The 18,193-nt window shown below is 44.5% G+C and overlaps 1 protein-coding gene across 3 annotated transcripts in view; it reads left to right on the top strand.

Moving 5' to 3' along the window:
- The first annotated feature begins 2,539 nt into the window (after nt 1-2,539).
- MKNK1 (MAPK interacting serine/threonine kinase 1) overlaps nt 2,540-18,193 on the top strand; it is a 42,631-nt gene continuing 26,977 nt past the window's right edge. For 2 of the 3 annotated variants that reach the window (XM_060021579.1, XM_069541054.1), the window contains exons 1-3: nt 2,540-2,626; nt 7,472-7,605; nt 11,955-12,136. The gene's annotated coding sequence lies outside the window, so the exon portion shown is untranslated. The remainder of the gene's footprint in view (nt 2,627-7,471; nt 7,606-11,954; nt 12,137-18,193) is intronic. The other variant, XM_060021586.1, reaches the window with a different exon arrangement.

Below are 18,193 nucleotides of genomic sequence, written 5' to 3'. Positions count from 1 at the left end.
CTCAGTCTCTTGGGAAAGTCTTTCCTTGTTTTAGCTCAGGTCACCTGGCACTGGCTACTCTCACTCCACCCCCTTAATCTGGGTGGTTTATTGGAGCTAATGGGTTAAGGTACAGGGCAGAAATACAGCCCTAACTGTAATCACAGCAGAGGAAACACTTCTCAAAAGAAGGCTGTCTGTCGGGTGCTGGCTAGAGCTCCAAGTGGTGGCAAGACATGGGGCTGACTCCTGAGCTTCTTCCCCAGGAGACACCTGACACTCTTAGCTCAGGTCTTGCCATCAGTCCACTGCCCCTTACCCTCAACTGCCCAGCCAAGAGTTGAAAACCAGCTTGGTTCTTAAGAGTCAGCAGAGGCCCACCTAGAGCTCTTCCTTCTACCCGAGGAGACAGCCTGGCTTTGTGCAGTGCCTCTCCTGGGAGACAGAGACCTGGGTTCCAGTCCCAGCCCAGCCCCCAAGGTACTCTGGCATGTACTGCATGATCAGGTGTGGGAGTGAGGGACTTAGATCTCTAAGCGCCTTCATTACAGTCTGTGGATCGTTCACAATAATAACACTGTGTGTTAGGTACAGCTCTAGATGCTTGACATATAATAGCTTGTTGAATCGTTTGTCTTTGGCTAGTTGCCTAGCTCCCTTCCTGGTGCCCGGTATCCCTCCTTTCATTGCTGTAGGAACTGTAAGGCCCTGCACTCTGCAGCCCCTTCTTCTGGCTTACCAGAGGAGGCCCCAGTCCAGCATTCTAAAAGGTGGCTCTGCTTGCATACCTCCTATGGCAGGTCACGCACTACTTCCTCAATTACTGGACAGCTTAGACTCTTAGAAACTTCAGGCTCTGGGATCATAGTTGTTCTGGAATACACCATGAGCGTAGACTTATCTCAGAACTGTGTGGCCAAGGCCTGCACCTTACATGAGAATGTCTGAATACATCAGGAAGCCCTCACAAAACTACTCTGAGAAATTCAGAGAGGGATGCTTGCAGAAGACTAGACAGAGAAAGGAGAAGATAAAAGAGAGAGCTGAGGCCTCAGCTACACAGAGAAAAGAGCCCCCCATAGGGCAAAACTTGGCAGGAGAGGATCCTTGGAGAGGCAATGTATTGAAGGTAGAGGGATAGTTTGGCTTGCTTCCTCATTCCCTGCTCCAAATATTTTTATGGCTCTTGAGCCAACAGGAAAACAAAGCCGTCTGCAGCCTAGCTGCCCAGCCATTCTCCCCACCTTGGAGCAGAGCATTCACCTGCTGAGTGAAAGATAGCCCACCACCCTTGGCCCCCAGGAACACTGCAGCCTCTTGGAAGTTTCCTGCTGCCACTCCCACTGCCCCACCATCAGGAGCTGTGTGGAGTGTGTGGTGAAGGGAGCCACAGGCATGGCTGGAGCTCAACTGATTTGGGAAGCCCTTCTTTAAGCCATTCCTCCTCTGAGCCCCCCAGAGCCCTCATCTCTGCTGTTAACTGAACTTGGTTGCCATGCAGGGAACACAGCAATTTTGGGAACCTGAGCTGGAACACAGACCTGAGTGACTGAGGATCATCTAGCTCTTGAGACATTCAGGGAACAGAGATGGGAACAGGCTAGCACAGCCTCTGAGTATTTGAGGCTTGGATGGGCCTGGAAGGCGATGGTGGGAGAGGTCAACTTACACAGGGGCTTTCAGGTTGAACTGAGAGATTCTGGAAGTGACTTACTTAATACAGAAGCTTGGGAGAACCCGCCCTGCCTCCAGCTGTCACCCAGACTGGGAAATCTAGCAAAGCCCTGAATGTTCCCTATTGTTCCAGACCTCCTTCCATCATACAGATGAGAAGACTGAGCCCAGAAGGGGAAAGGGAACGAACATTTGTCGGGTGGATGATGGGAAGGAAGTCCAAGAGGCTCTTTCACGAGCATTGCTCACCAGACCCTCACAGCAATCCTGACACAGGCAGGGAGGGATGTTTACTTCCATTTCACAACGGAGGAAACACACTCAGTTAGGGCCTGCCTTAACCTCAAGTCAGCACTCTCACTCCCTCATCACACTTGCAGCCTGGGGGAGGGTCGGGGGTTGGTTGAAATATTAATTTATTTGCAGGTAGTTTTCTGCAAGAAATGAACTTCTTACGTTTTTTATTTTAAACCACCATCACCTACTGGGGGTAATACTTTACTCAAGGAGAAACTCTCATGGTGAAATTACAGGCACGCAAACCTTTTAAGAAATTTTACAGAATTCGTTCTCGTCTTTAAAAAGATTGGCAGCATTTCCCCATATGTAAAAGGGATTTTAAAAATTCCTTCCCGGCATGCAGAAGCGCTCGGTAAATATAATTATACCTGCTGCTGCCGTGCCTCCTCCCTCCTTGCGCTTCCCGGGTTTCCCGACCTCCACTCAGGAAAGGGACGGCCAGAAGGAGCTAAGCCCTGCCCCCTATCCCAGCAACCTCCCCGCCCTTCACCCGTCACGCCTGCGCAGTTTGCTTAGCCCCCACTCGCTGGGCGTGGCCATCAGGGCGCAGGCGCAGCTCCTCCCTACACGCCGTCGGGCCCACCTTTCGGGGCTGGTATATCTTCTTCCGTGTTCTTGGCTGAGCGAGCAGGTGGTTGGTGTGCGCGACAGGCCTTGCCGGGAGTCAGCTGAGGTAAAGCCCAGACAGCGAGGTTTCCCTGCCAGTGAAATGGTGCGGGGAGCGGGGTGGGTTTGTGAATGAGTCGTGTGCCTGGGACGGAGCAGTCGGGGCTTTCAGAACGGCCCGAGGTCACGACCAGAGACTGCTGCGGGGGGCGGGGACAGCCGAAGGGGACGCTTCTTTAGGGCTCTCCTTTGGCAGGGCTCCGTCTGGGACGAGCTCTGGGTGCAGCGTGTGTTTCCGGTCCGGGCTCAGCCTGTGCCTAGGGTCGGGGCTTGGGTTGTGACAGGTGTCTGAGGTCGGAGCTCATCCTGGGGCCAGCTTGAGACTCAGTCCCTATCAGGCTATATGGCTGGGCTCAGGGCTCAGACAGTCCAACGTCATGAATAGTTTTTCATGTGAGGAATTTATCATATCTGTGTACTCCATTATTTTAAAGTTAGATGTTTTCATTTAAAAGCCCCTGACATAGGTGGGTCGCTGTACAGTGAGGAGAGAGAATAGTGTCAGGTACCTTCTCTCTCCATAGGGAGTTTCCAGGCTACCTGTCACATGGTCAGTAGCAGATAAGAGGCCATCGCTGGTGACAGGATTGAAGTGTTGGAAGTGCTTGAGTTTGGGTCAGGCAGTCGTGGGTTCAGATCTCACCTCTGCCACTTCCTAGCTGTGTGTTCTCAAGAAAGTCATTTCCCCTCTCAGAGCTTTAGTTTCTCCTGTATTAAAAGAGCTTAGGAGGGTCATTGTGAAGGTTGAATGGGGTTACATGAGTCACCTTGTATGGCACCTGTCATGAATTGGGTGCTGAATATTTGGCACATGAAATGGGCGTGATATCTAGGAATTAGGTCATTTTGGACTGGGGTACTTTAGAGAGGCCTTTGAGGGAAGAGTTAAGGTGACTTAGGTCTTGAAGCCTCAGTGGGATTTATCGGTGGAACTGACCTTGCAGGTTGGGTCAGTGCTTACTGACCAGTGCCCATGTGCCCAGCACTGTGCTGGGCATTTCATATATATTGTTTCACTAGATCTGCAGCCTCTGACCAAGTGCTTTCGGCCCCACTGTACTTAGCTTCAGCCCCTGTAAAGAAGGCTTGGCTGGAAGTGATATAAAGAGGAGATCCAGGGTTGGTTTTTTATGCGGAGCTGGGCCAGGTGGAGACTTTGGTGCTCCCTCCCCAACTTCTCCCGCATCAGCTCTTCCTGTTCTGTGATCCATAGGGTTAATTGGGTTTTTTACTTTGTCTGGAAGTCCTGTTATGCTAGCAGATTTTGACGGTTAACGGACCTGGCAAGGGAACACCTCTTAAACTCAGATTACATGAAGCTGAACCTGGGCAGTGAGAAGCTCTGTGAACAGGAGCTGTTGGATTCCAACACATACTTATGAAGCTTCCCATAGTAATCTAGTAATTTGGTTCCTTTTGCATCCTTTTCATGGGTGCCCATGTGATCTTCCTGAGACAGTGTTCTCATCATGTTATATCTCTGCTCAGAAACCTTGGTGGGCCTCATTGCCTGCCATATAGACTTTGGACTCTTCAGCCTCGTGGATGAGTCCCTCCATAATCTGTTCCCAAATCTCTCTCCTGCCCTGTTTCCCTTTGTTCTCCCAAACCTGCACCCTGTGGCCCAGGCAAAATAAACTAGTTTGTTTTTTTTTTTTCTCTAGTACTCCCTGCATGTTCCTTTGCCTATATTCCATCTTCCTGAGGTTCCCACCTCCCCATCTTTCAAGGCCTGTGTCTCATGTAGCTTGTCATTGAAGCTTCTCTGGTCCCCCCTACTGGATTTGTTGCCCCCTTCCCGTCTTCCGTAGCAGAGGCTACACCTCAAATATAGCTCTTATTACAGTCTGCTTTGGGATGTGTCACCCCATATGTACTCTGACTACATTGGTGGAAAGGGATCATGTCTGTTTCATACCTCCTCTGCCTAGCACATAGTAGGCCTCTGCAGTGTGTTCAGTCGAATGATTCAGTGACATTTTTTATTTACTCGCTTTGGTCTTTGCTTTATGAGCTTTCATGCTCAGAGTGGGCCTTTGTGTTCTTCCTTCTCTTTGTGCCTAAGGAGGGCCCTAGTTTAGATTGATGGTGCCCTAATTACAGGCATCAAAGGTAAGAAAGTGCAGGAATTCTGCACAAGGCAGGATTCTTCATTGCTGCTATTGTTTTCAGGCTCTTGTCTTGCCTTTGCTGTGAGTTTTCTTGGCAGAGAGGTGGTGCTCTGTTCAGGAACCTGCACTGAATGTGTTATAGTTCACACAGGGGAAGGTGCACAGGTGGTTTACTAATCAGTTGTCCTGGCCTTGCCTTGGTCTTGGCCCCTCTCCTCTGGGAACCAGCAGCTACAATTTTTCCTTGCCAACAGCTTCAGCATCTGGAACAGAAGGCTCTTTGTTGATCATAGAAAAATATACCTCGTTGAAGATAGAAGGAGCTTGGAAACCGTCTGGTTCTACTTCAGTTTTACAGATGGGGAGAGGCCCAGAGAGGGGAAAGGACTTGATCAAGATTGGACAAGACATCAGTCAGTGGTGGAGATAGTACTAGAAGTGAAAAGTCCTGACTCTGTTTTTTCCAGTCTACTACATTATAATAAAATTGTAACATTTATTGAGTACTTACTATGTGGCAGATCCTGTTTTAAGCGCTTTTTATGTAACATCTCAAAACTCTATATTTTACAGACTTAGAAACTGAGACAGAAATCATTCAGATCTATTTTCGGGTTCCCCGACTCTGCTTTTTAATATGGTTTTAATGACTGTCGTCTCCTAACCAGTGGGGTAGAACAGTTTAGGAATATTAGTACACTTTAAAAATTGCATGTTGATCAAGTCAGGCAGTGAGAGCAGAATTTTAGTAAACTCAGTCCAGGATCTTTCTGTAAAGATGCCCAGTCAGTGGTGGCAAGATTCAGTTTAATAAACGCATATTGAGCTCTTGCTGTGTACAAGACCCAGGTATTGAGAAATATACACAGAGGAGAACAACGCATTTCCCGCCCTCCTATAAGTAGTTCTCTTTTTTTTCCAGTGCATGTTCATTTTTTTTTATTAGTTATCTATTTTATACTTATTAGTGTATATATGTCAATCCCAATCTCCCAATTCATCCCACCACCACCACCCACAGTAATTCTCTTCTTAGAGCCTTCTCCCTCCAGTGTTGTTGGCAAGATAGGTAAGTACATAAATAACTGAAATCAGACTGACTATAGTAAATGTAGTAAAGAATGTAAACAAAGTGGGAGTTTGGGAAAAGGAGAAATCAATCCCAACACGACCGAAGAGGGTCTAGAAAGGATTCCTGAAGGTGGAAAATTTATGTTGGGCCTTAGAGGAGGTTCATTCCTGTGAGAAAGAACAGCTTGAGCAGGGGTCTAGAGGTGGCGTGTGTGTGTGTGTGTGTGTGTGTGTGTGTGTGTGTGTGTGTGTGTGTGTGTGTGTGTGTGTGTGTGTTGGGGAAGAGGAATGGAGTTGGTGAGGAAGGGAAATAGCTGAAATGATTGATTGTGGCCAAAATGTAGAAAAGGGTGTGGGAAGAAGAACACTAACATTTATCCAGTCTCTACTCTGCTTTGTGGCCAAGAGTATATTAGATGCACTATAATTTATTTAATCCTCAGAATCCTGTAACAAGGAGATATTTAGCCCCAATTTAAAGATGAAGAAACTGGACCTCAGAAAGATTAAAGTGATTTGCCCAAGGTCATGTAGCTAGTAAGTGACAGAGTTTGGTCCAAACCTATGAGTGTTGGGTTCAAAGATCCATGTTCTTTTCATTATGCTGCAAGGCTTAAATGCCATGACTGGGGCTCTGTTTATTCTGGCTGCAGAATGGAGGCTAGTCTGGGGCAAAGGAAGTCTGAGAATGGGGACATCAACAAGGAAGCTGTTGAAATAGTTCAGTCCAGGCTTAAACTGTGAGCCACTGACTTAGTATGGTAGCTGCCTGGTCTAGGTCTGCTTGATTGGTTTACTATGTGAGCATTTTGGCAGCTCCTGTAGTACCATTAATCAGTTCATTGCCATCTCTACTACTAGAATCTTAGAATCAGTCTACAGAGGCTGCTGGCGCCTTGGTATTTCAGGCACAGGTTCTAATGTGAGTTTAACAGTTCATTACAACAGTGCCTGGGGAGGGAGCCCATTTGGCACATACTGTTCCTTCATTTTCTCACCCTCAAATTCAACAAGAATCTATAATGGAGGAAAGAGGACTCCACTTGCAGTCAAGAGGCTGGCATTCAAGTCCTGGTTGTGCTCATTAGAATCTGTGAATCCTTACATCTTAGCTTCTTTCTCTGGAATATGGCGGGTAATTTTGGTTTACATCTGAGATCTCTTCTCTTGCTGATGTCATATGTTACTTTGTTCTTCCTAGCTTGGGGCAGTATAAGGAAGTAGCTGAGAATATGAACTTGGATTCAGAGGGGCTAAGGTTTAAATTCCAGCCTGTTACCCTTCTTATACAGGGAGACAGTAGTTAGTAGACTCTACGTTGAACTGCCTGGGTTTGAGTCCTGGCTCTGACACTTGCTAGCTGTGTGACTTGGGCAAGTTATATAACCTTCCTGGGTCTCAGTTTCTTCACCTGTAAAATGGGGCTACATATATAACCTACCTTATGGGGTTGTTATGAGGATTGAGATAGCTTATGTTAAACACTTAGCACAGTGCCTGGCACATAGTAGGTGCTCAGTGGATGTTAGCTTTAATAGTAATACTGTTAAAAATTATTATTAATATCCAGTTAGGTATTGTTTTTATAGAAAATATATTTTTTAGGGCCATCTTCCCTACTATCTTACTTTGACATTGTTGCCTTCTCTTTCTTTCCATTGTCTCTTCAGGAAAATTTGAAATACAGCCATACCCCATTTTATTGCACTTCGCAATTATCGCGTCTTTTACAAATTGAAGGTTTGTGGCAACCCTGCATTGTCAGATGATGGTTAACATTTTTTAGCAATATTTTTAAATTAAGGTATGTACATTGTTTTTTTAGACATAATGCTATTGCGTACTTAATCGACTACTGTATAGGGTAGATATAACTCTTATATGTGCCAAGAAACCGAAAAATTTGTGTGACTTGCTTTTTTGCTATAATTGTTTTATTACGGTGGTCTGGAACTGAACCTGCAGTATCTCTGAGGTATGCCTATACTAGGTTGTTCCATCACAGGACTGCAAAACATGACATGACAGAAAGTGCCTATAGAAAAAAGGGTCAATTAAAAGTCAGTGGCGGGGCTTCCCTGGTGGCACGGTGGTTGAGAGTCCGCCTGCCGATGCAGGGGACGTGAGTTCGTGCCCCGGTCTGGGAGGATCCCGCATGCCGTGGAGCAGCTGGGCCCGTGAGCCATGGCCGCTGAGCCTGCGCGTCCGGAGCCTGTGCTCCGCAACAGGAGAGGCCACAGCGGCGAGAGGCCCACATACCGCAAAAAAATAATAATAATAATAAATAAATAAAAAGGGAAAAAGTCAGTGGCTTATTAGAAAATCTTACCCAACTTGTGTTTTCACCCACCTAGTCTCCACAGCAAACAGGAACAGAGCAGCATATTCATTTCCTTTTGCACAGCCTTCAACAGAAGTGCTCAGCGGGAATTCCCTGGCGGTCCAGTGGTTAGGACTCTGTGTTCTCACTGCCGAGAGCCCAGGTTCAATCCCTGGTCCGGGAACTAAGATCCCACAAGCCACACAGTGCGGCCAAAAAAAACCCCTCCAATTCACTCATCAAAAAGTACAATAACGGTATCTTTGGAAAAGTGGTGCCTAATTTGGTTCTTCTTTCTCTTTAGCTTCAGCCCCTCTGGCCTTAACTTAAGCTATTTCTTCTTGTTCCATTTTCCATGAATATGGAAAAGTTCCCTCTGATTATAAAGGGAGGATGAAATCAAGATTTTCTCATGAGGACCTTTTGTAGACTTAAAGCCAGAATCGAGTTGGGCCTTATCTTCTCTTCGGCAGGCTAAACAGCCTTGCTTTCTTTTACTTCACTCTTAAAACCTATTTTCCGTTGCTTGGATCACATTGGTCATGCTTCTTTTCTTTTTCTTAGATCTTTCTACTTCTTGGCAGTGACCCAGACTGTACTTAGCTGCTAATAAGAGTCCAACTAAAACAGTTTAAGGGAGGAATAATTTCAGGTGTTTTCATTCATTCATTAACATTTATTGGATGTTTTCCCCATGTCAGGCACTGTGCTAGGTGTAGGGGACCCAGAGATGAATCAGACACAGTCTCTGCCCTGTTGCTAGCTCACAGTCTAGGGGGAGATGTGCAGTAAAATGTTACAGGTGCTATGATTGAGTTATGCACAAGTGTGGGAAGCTGGAAATTGTTTAGGGTAGTTAGGTAGATACTGTCTGTTTTGCCTGGCCTATAGGTGAGGACTTCTATAGAGGAGTAGTAAGATATAATGCAGGAGGGGTGGCTTAGGGCAAGACTGTGGAGGCCCTGAGTGACAGCACAGGAGCTTGGTGATTCCAGAGGCAGTAGACCCCCATTAGACATGTTGGAGCAAGGAAGTACCAGGCTCAAATCTGGCTTTTTGTACCAAGGACAGATACCACAAGCTTATCTGTCCTATCTGCCCACCGCTGATGGTTTATGGGGGAACCCTTGTTTGTATACTTGGTGGGTTTTTTTGCTCTAAAACTTCTATAGAGAGACTAGTTCTTGACCTCTGAAAAAAGTTCATTCTCTGTATAGCAGGAAATTCATGAATAATTGAGAGAGAGTTGGGTGCCTGGTCTATGTAAGACCCAGTGGCAGACCAGTCTGTGAGGTTTGGTCTGGCCGCATTCACCCTTTCCCAGCCCTATACGAGAAAGAGGTGCAGGAATGAGGAGAGGGTTCCAGGGCTCATATGGATATTTGGTAAGGAATGCTAAGGAGATTCAGGTAGTGTGAGAGTCAGAAGTTCTTTCTGAGGAGGAAAGGAGGCCCAGTGGAATTTGGAATGGTGTCAGAAGGAATCGGGGCAAACCAGGCACTTAGAATCCTGGGTCATGTGTCTGAAAACCTCCAAATTCTATTCCTGCCTTTGTACTTTGCTCTCAGTTCATTCTCTCCTGCTGCCCAGTTGTGGTTTACAGAGTGTCTGGATTGCTTTCCAGGGTCACAGCTGATCTGGGGAAGCCATATCCCAAGCTAGAGTAATAATTACTATTTATCGAGTGCCTATTATAAACCAGGCACTATGCCATGAACTTGATACACATTAGCTCGTTTAATTCTCACAAAATCCCTGTCATGTGGGTGTTACTGCCCCCATTTTATAGATGATGACAGTGAAGTACGGAGAGGTTAAATATTATGTCCAAGGCTACCACATTAGTATATGGTAAGGCCAGACTCTGAATCTAGGCCTCAAAAGCCCATGCATTTTCTACCTCCCCTGCCCTAGAGTGGCTGCAAACAGCAAAATAACAAAGTCCACAGAGGAATTGTGAAGGTTGTTTTTACTGTAGGCCTACTAGAGGTGTGTGTGTGTGTGTAGCGGAGTGGAGTTGGTGAGGAAAGGGAATAAGCTGGGTTGGCGCACTATGGCCTACAGGCCATATCTGGCTCACCACCTGTTTTTGTCTGGACTGCAAGCCATTTGCATTTTTAAATGGCTGGGAAAAATTCAAGAGAAATTAATATTTTGTGACACAAAAATCATATGAAATTAAAATTTCAGCATCCATAAATAAAGTTTTATTGAAATATAGCCACAATCACTCATTTTCGTATCATCTCTGGCTGCTTTCGCTCTGCAAAGGCAAAATTGAGTAATTGTGACAGAGACCATATGACACACAAAGTATAAGATATTGACCGTCTGGCCCTAAACAGAAAACAAATTGCCGACCTTTACTATAGGCAACAAGAAGGGACCAAGGGGTTTAAACCTGTGGCAAAACTGAAGGCAAAGGGTTAAAGTCAAGGTATTCAAGTTTGCCCCTGGAAGCATTGTGGCCATAGGGAGAGGGAACGCAACCTGAGCTTCTTTGGGCCCTGGAAATAGTTTCGTTGGGCCACAGAGATTTGTTTGGGAATAAAAGGCACAATATGAAGGATAATTCTACATGCTGACATTCTCTTTTGAACAATAAAGAAATATTTTGTGGATGAAGTAATTCATTCAGATATTTACTGGAGCCCTTTTTTGTGCCAGATACTACATTAGGTGCTGGAAATACAAAGATGAAAAAGACATGTCCTTGCCTTTGAGGAGGTTATGGCCTCATGGGAGAGCCACATGTACATGAGTATAGCCTACTCTAAGCATTACAATAGTATTTAGATGTGGTTTCAATTAAATACAGAATGAAGTAGAAAAAAGAGGGACTATTCCTGTAATTTGTGGGACTACTTTCAGTAATTTATGATAGGCCTGGAAGGATGAATAGGTGGTGTTTGCAAGGAACAATATACCAGGCTGAGGGAGAGCCTGCCAATGGGAATATATAGAGTTTATGAGGTTGGAGGAGAAAGCAACATTAGAAATGATTTAAAGGTTCTGTGGCTGGGTGACTGGCAGAATGATATAATCTGATAGAGAAGAAGAAGAAGGAGGAAGGAGGTGGTAGATGGGGGTTGGGGATAAGTACAGTTTGGGACATGTGATTTGAGGTAATGGTGAAACACATCTGGCTTCCAGGGCCTAGAATTCAGATTTAAACTACATTTTTAGAGCTTTTCCACTGGGAAAAGGGGAAGTACATATTCATTGAGTAGAGAAATTGACAAATCAACTTTGACACATGGTAACTAGAGCCATGAGATTAAAAATAGCAGTGGACATACAGAAAATGAAGTCATCAGATGGAAAACTAGCAATAGTTATGCATTTGGCATAAAACCTTATTCTTGTTCATGCCACCTGCTGCTCTCAGCATCTACTTTACCTTTCTGACTCTGGTGCCTCCTGCCTGTGAATCTTGGACCTAACCACTAGGAGGTGAAACCAGAGCTCATTCATCTCTAAAAAAGTGGACAACAGAAAAGTGGCAGCTTTTACCTTCCATGTGAGTCTCCTCAGCGTACAGAGGTGCCCATATCTGTCATTCAGGTCCAGTTACATCTTTTTGGTTCTGGAATCTCACAATGGAAGCATAATCCGAAAACTTTTACCCAGACCCTTGTTAAATCTTCACATGCTTTGTGTCAGCATTTTACATGCTCCAATTTTAAAGACTGGGGAAATCTGTGATTGCCTTGTGATTACTTACTTACTGGTGTAACACATAGCTTTGGGGAACCACAAGTTGATCTTTATCTTCTCTGTTCATTTTTTTTAAGTCAGCATTTTTACATCCTTTCTGTTTCTGCTTTCTGAAGATTTTCATGCCAGGTATAATGAAGCAGAGGCCAATGGAAAACTGAAGAATGTCTGCTATGTACAGAGGCCATTGAAACACTTCCTGCAGCTGGAAGACAGCAGCCCCCTGACAGGAGCATTATTGCATTTGGAATTTCAAGTTTACAGAGGGTCTGCTTCGCAAAGTTGGGCAGACCTATAGGTAAGATTGGATGCACATTTTATTTAACCTTTTAGATTGCATCAGGTTGAAATTGCAGATTCCCCCACTATCTGAAAGTAGAGTGTTCCCATGAAACCTTTCTTAAGCAGAAATGGTGTAAAGCAGTTATCTTAGGACACATCTTGCTAACGGATGCACAAAATAAACGGAGGTCAAGCATAGATGCTCACAGACACAGTTCCAAGCTCTGTCAGCTTGATACTGAGTGTAGTTCCTGGGGAAGGAGCTTGGCAGTGCCATTCTCACTGCTCGTGGTGCGTGGTTCCTCTATAATGTTCACTGGAAGACAAATGCTGAACCCTATTTTCACTTTTCACCCTTTCTTGTAAATATGAAAATCCTCTTAGTATGTCTTGAAAACAGGTACATACTAATGTAGGTCTTTCATAAAAGCAAAGTGGTGTGAAGCGAACTTTCCAAAAGTTGGGAGACCTATATCTGATATTTCCAGAGGAAGGGGTGAGTCAGAGACTCCAGTGTTCAGTTGGGCAGCTAGGATTAGCTGGGCTTTCTGGCATGCCTAAGACAGTTACTCAGTAGGGTGGAGCACATTTCTACCAGAATAAACTGGCAGAGAGGGTCATAAGGAAAACTATGCAGTAAGGAAAACATATTTATTCCCTTTTAATTATAAAGGTAAAATGACTGTATCATAACAAAACAAAATCAAATACAACAGAAGTATCAAAAGTAAAATTCTGTACCCACTCAATTTCATTCTTCCAAAGTTAACTATTGTTAATAATGGCTTGAGATGTATCTTTCCAGGTTTTAAAAATTTGTGACATATCTGAGGACATTTTGAAGTGTTCTGTATGACACAGTATCCTGAGGTCTCATCATGCCTGGTGGTTTATAAACAATGCCTCATTTGTAGATTGTTTCAGATGAGGGCTAGGTGAGAATGGCTTTAGCCTGTTCTGAGAGTTTTCAGACTTTGCTGCTATGTCACCCTCCTTCAACTGAAGCTTTCCCGGGGCACAGTCTTCCCCTGCTCCCCATCCCCAGCCAGCTTCCCTTCCTGAATTCTCCCCTTCTTTGATGGTACTACTGCTCTTACAGTTACCTGATTTTGGTTAATAAGCATATATCGAGGTCCCCCTGTGTGCCTGGTTCCATACAGGGCAGTGGGGATAGAGAGAAATTAGACTCCATGCCTTCCCTTCAAGGAGGATAGTGGTCTTGGACTCCTCCACCATCTCCAGTCATTGGGCAGGACCAGGACCAGCTTTGCCTCTCTGGCTTCATTACCACTCCCCATCACACCCCTCACCTCTTCCTCTTCCTTTCTATCCCCACCTCAGCCACACACCTTCCCTGCCTTCCTCCGGGTTGTTGCCACAGCCTCGCTCTGCCCTCTCATCCCCCTCCAGCCTCCAGTTTATTCTGCCATCACAGCTGGTTTGATGGCCCTAAAGCATAGCTCCAGTGGGGCCCAGTCCCTCCCCATTGCCTAGAATAGTGGTTCACAAGTGTGCTCTACAGACCCTGGGGATCCTTGAAAACCTTTCAGATATCTGCAAGGTCAAGACTACTTTCATAATAGTGCCAAGATGCTATTTGTTGTTGCAAAGCAACAGTGGGCAAAACTGCTGATGCCTTAGCGCGAATCAAGGCAGTGGCACTGAACTGCACTAGCAGTCATTGTATTCTTATTGCTATGCACTCACAGTTTTAAAAAAATGCCGTTTTCACTTAAGTATGTCCTTGATGAAGCAGTAAAAGTTATTAATTTTATTGAATCTCAGCCCTTGAGTACACATCTTTTTAATGTTCTGCATGACACAGTGGAAATGCTCGAAAGCACTCCTGCTGCATACCAAAGCACAGCGCTTGTCTCAAGGAAAAGCACTTGTGAGGTTGTGAACTGCAAGCTGAACTACCTATTTTCATTTTTCCTGGAAAGAATGACTGACTGATGGTTAGTGAGGCTAGAAAGTAGACAGGCACTGGATGTTGGAGGGCCTTGTAGGCCATATTAATAAGCTTGGATGAGCTGACTTCAGCCTTTTTCAGCTTTTTATACAGTCCTGCTTACACAAATCCAGTCCTTTACTCCTACTTGCTATTTCTTTCTTTCTTTTTTTAAAAAATTAAGGTATAATTGACATAACAACATTATATTAGTTTCAAGTGTACAACATAATGATTTGATGTTTGTGAAATAATCACCACAATGTCTCATTAGCATCTATCACCATACATAGTTACAGAATTTTTGTGTGTGATGAGAACTTCTAAGATCTACTCTCCTAGCAACTTTCACATATGCGGTACAGTATTATTAACTGTAGTTGCCATGCTGTACATTCATCCCATGACTTATTTATTTTATGACTGGAATTTTGTACCTTTTGACCCCTTTTACCCCCAATCTCACCTACCCTCCACCTGCCACCTCCAGGAATCACCAATCTGTTCTCTGTGTCTATAAGCTTGTTTTTTGGTTTTGTTTTTAAGATTTCACATATAAGTGAAGTCCTGCGGATCATATAGTATTTGTCTTTCTCTGTCTGACTTATTTCACTTAGCCTGATACCCTCAAGGACCATCCATATTGTTGCAGACTGCAAGATGTCATTCTTTTTTATGGCTGAATACTATTCCATTGTATGTATATGTGTATGTGTGTGTGTATCTCCCACTCTTTATCTGCTCGTTCATCAGTGGACACTTAGGTTGTTTACTTATGGGGAGCAGATATCTTTTCAGGTTAGTGCTTTCATTTTCTTCAGAAAAATACCCGGACGTGGAATTGCTACGTCATATGGTAGTTCTGTTTTCCTCCTTGCTATTTCTTAAGTACACACTCCCTTTACCCCCTGCACCATTCCTGTTCTCATTCCTTCCACCAGGTGATGATGCAGTGAGAGCTCTGAAGGCTGCATATGATCCCAGAATCAGAACCGAGGAAGAAGGTGGGCCTGAAGCTAGACCTTTTGACCCTGGGAATCTTACCATCCCAGCCTGTTTGAGGCCTGTTGTGAATCACCACCCCTCTGGCACCTTAGTGGGCCTCAAGCTGCTTTCACTGTAGTTGAGTGAGAGACTGCAATCTGTGTAATGCTGCCCAGCCCCACTACACACTGGACTCTGCAGCAAACCTGTGAAATACCTTAGCCCCTTGGAATCACATTAACAGACCGTCCTTTGATCAGGACAAGCTGATTTCACAGGGGGACTCCTTTCATCCACCGTGTGTTAAATTTGACTAGCTTCCATTTGAGTGTACCCTTGACCTTGTCCCCTACGTGGTAGTGATACCATCAGAAACCAAATCAACCAACTAATAGGCCAGACAAAAGAAGAATACAGTAGCCTTGTCCTGATACCAGAACTGCCATGGAATAATGTGGTTGGACTGGCTTGTAGCTCATCCTACAAAACAGGCCAAAACACAAAGCTATCTCAGAGCAAGGAGAGGAAACTTCTGATAAATTAGATTTTAGATTAATATAATCGTGATAATATGGTCGTAATGCCCTTGTGTTTAAGCTGGAGCAGTGCCACCCAACCTTTTGGACATCGTAGCACACAGAAAATGATGTTGTTCAGCCTGGTGAGAGGATCAATATCTCACTCACAGCACATCAGTGGGGAGGCTCTGTGCTAAGGTTTCTAAATAAAAGCATTCTTGTTGGTGCCCAGCTAACTCTGACTGGCTGTCCCCTTCTGCCTTTCAGCATTAATGTTTAAGTATGCTGTAATAGTTAAAAGCTTGAATTCTGAGCCAGACTCTTTAGATTTAAATCTGAGCTCTGCCACTTACTAGCGATGTGATCGTGGCAACTTACTTAATCTTTTTGCACCCAGTTTCTTCATCTGTAAAATGTGGATAATAATTGTACTTACCTCATAGAGTTGTGAAGGTTAAGTAAGTCAGTATATGTAAACTGTGGTATTTGTAAAATGCCTAGAACATTGCCTGGCATGGAGTAAGCACCATGTAAGTGTGTGTACTACCACTACTATTACTACTGCTTCAGAGAAGTAAGTGTCCCGGGCTAGTCTCCCCATTCCTCCTCACTGCCTCCTCCTCTGCTCAGATTTCTTAATCTTGGCCTCTTCCTTAGGAGTGTCCATCCCCCTTCCTTTCATTTCCTCAGTTCCCTTTCGTTTTCTCAGTTCTCCATTTGTTTGGGGGCCCTCAGCCAGCTGATGACTGAGAAGGCAGATGAATTGATAATTACCCTCATCAGCTTACTGTCACCACTATTCCTTCTCTAGAAAGCTCTAGCGACTGAGGGAACTAGCTGTCACATGTTGGGAAGTGAATCATAGATCTTGAAAAGAACTCTAGGGTGGTTGGGAGAGGAGCATGAGCTAAGTTTGTCAAGCTGAGTTAGCCAGAAGAGTCATGTTCTTGGGGAAGAATGATCGTCTTTGGTGTGACATACCAGATGTTAGAGCTGGTTAGTTCTCTCTAAGCTCTACCAAAAGGTGGAGAACAGATCTGGTGCCTTTTGGGGGCCATGTGGCTCATAAGACCTCATGGAGAAATGACACAGTTCTTTCAGAAGGGGGGCCTTGAGGTCGACTTGTGGGCTGTACAGTGGCTCGGTACTGGCATGTTAGGAATATCTGTGGCTCTGGTAGTCCCCCCAGGTGAGACCCCTCAGCCGCTCCTCATCTGCTCTGTGGGTCCTCTGGGCCCTCTCCCCGTGAAGGAGCCAGGTTGGTGGTTGGATCTGTATCTTTAGCACCTACTACGCTTCCAATGAATACCTGTTTTACAAAGAAAGGAGAATATGCATCCCTACACTTACTTTAATGGAGAAAACAAGATAAACTTATGCCTAGGAATAGAAACACATAATAGTGATGATGGTGATGATACTATGGTGGTGAAGCTGCAAATGATCTGCCCCTGCTCACCCCTTCAGCTGACTTGTCATCACTCCCCACATACTCTATGCTCCAGCCAGCCTGAACAATTTGCAGTGGCACTAGCTGGCCATACTGCCTCTCCTTCAGGCCTTAGCTCATGCACCTCCTCTGTCTCTCTTCCCAGCCCCCACCCTGGCTGGTTCCTGGCTGGCTCCAGCTTAGCTGTCCCTTCTTCTAGTGATCAAACTGGTCACTAGTGACCTATAGTGAGTTAGCCGCCTGTCTTTTGCTCCACAGCACCTGGTACCCCTGTCATAGCACTTGTCCCACTGAATTGAAATCGTTTTACATGTCAGTGGATTTAAATTCGATAAGGGCAGAGACTGTGTCTTCTCTTATATTCTCACTGTCTAGCACTGGACAATCAGTAGGTGCCAAATAAAAAACAGTATTTGTTGAATGAGTAAGTCAGCAGTGCTTTCACTTCTCCTTTCTTATTTGATCCTCACAAAAGCCTTGTGATCCAGGGAGGCCAGGCCTTACTCTGACCTTATTTTGTATATGAAGAAACTGATACTCAGAGAAACTAAGCAACTTGCCAAAGCTCACACAGTGTGAAGACCAGGATTTAAAAGGGTGTATCTCAGGTGCAGATGTTCAGTGCATTATTTGGGGGTTTTTTCACAGTTTTTCCTTTTAAAACATAGCATTTATAAAGATAAAAGTTAAAATGCCATTTGTTGTTTTTCCAAGATTATAAAAATTCAGGGCCCCAATATTCCTGAAATGTTTTTTCTTTGCCTGCTGTTGAATTTCAATATAAAGAAATCTAGGTATAATTTGTAAAACTGTACAATCGGACTCTAAATTCCAGTGTGCATTGGAGAAATGTTACTGTGTATTTTGTTAAAAATGAAACTTGACTGAAACAATAATAGCACTTTAAAAAAGTAATAAACATCATTGTATACAATTTGGAGAATACTGAAGAATATAAAGAAGAAAATAAAAATCACCCTATCACACAGAGAAAACTACTATAGATAAGATGTGACCTGGACTTGAAAGGGCAGCATTGTGTTTGAATCCAAGTTAAACCACTAACTAGATGTTTGGTGTTTGGTAGATAATTTAACCTCTGAGCCTCAGTTTCCTCACTTGAAATATGGTGAAATATTTACTTTGGAGATTAGTGTAAGAATTAGAGAT

The sequence above is a fragment of the Delphinus delphis genome, chromosome 1, assembly GCF_949987515.2.
Source record: "Delphinus delphis chromosome 1, mDelDel1.2, whole genome shotgun sequence".
In the NCBI taxonomy this organism is placed as follows: Eukaryota; Metazoa; Chordata; class Mammalia; order Artiodactyla; family Delphinidae; genus Delphinus; species Delphinus delphis.
Note: the sequence above shows the minus strand (reverse complement) of the source record. Positions and strands in the feature narration are given on the sequence as shown.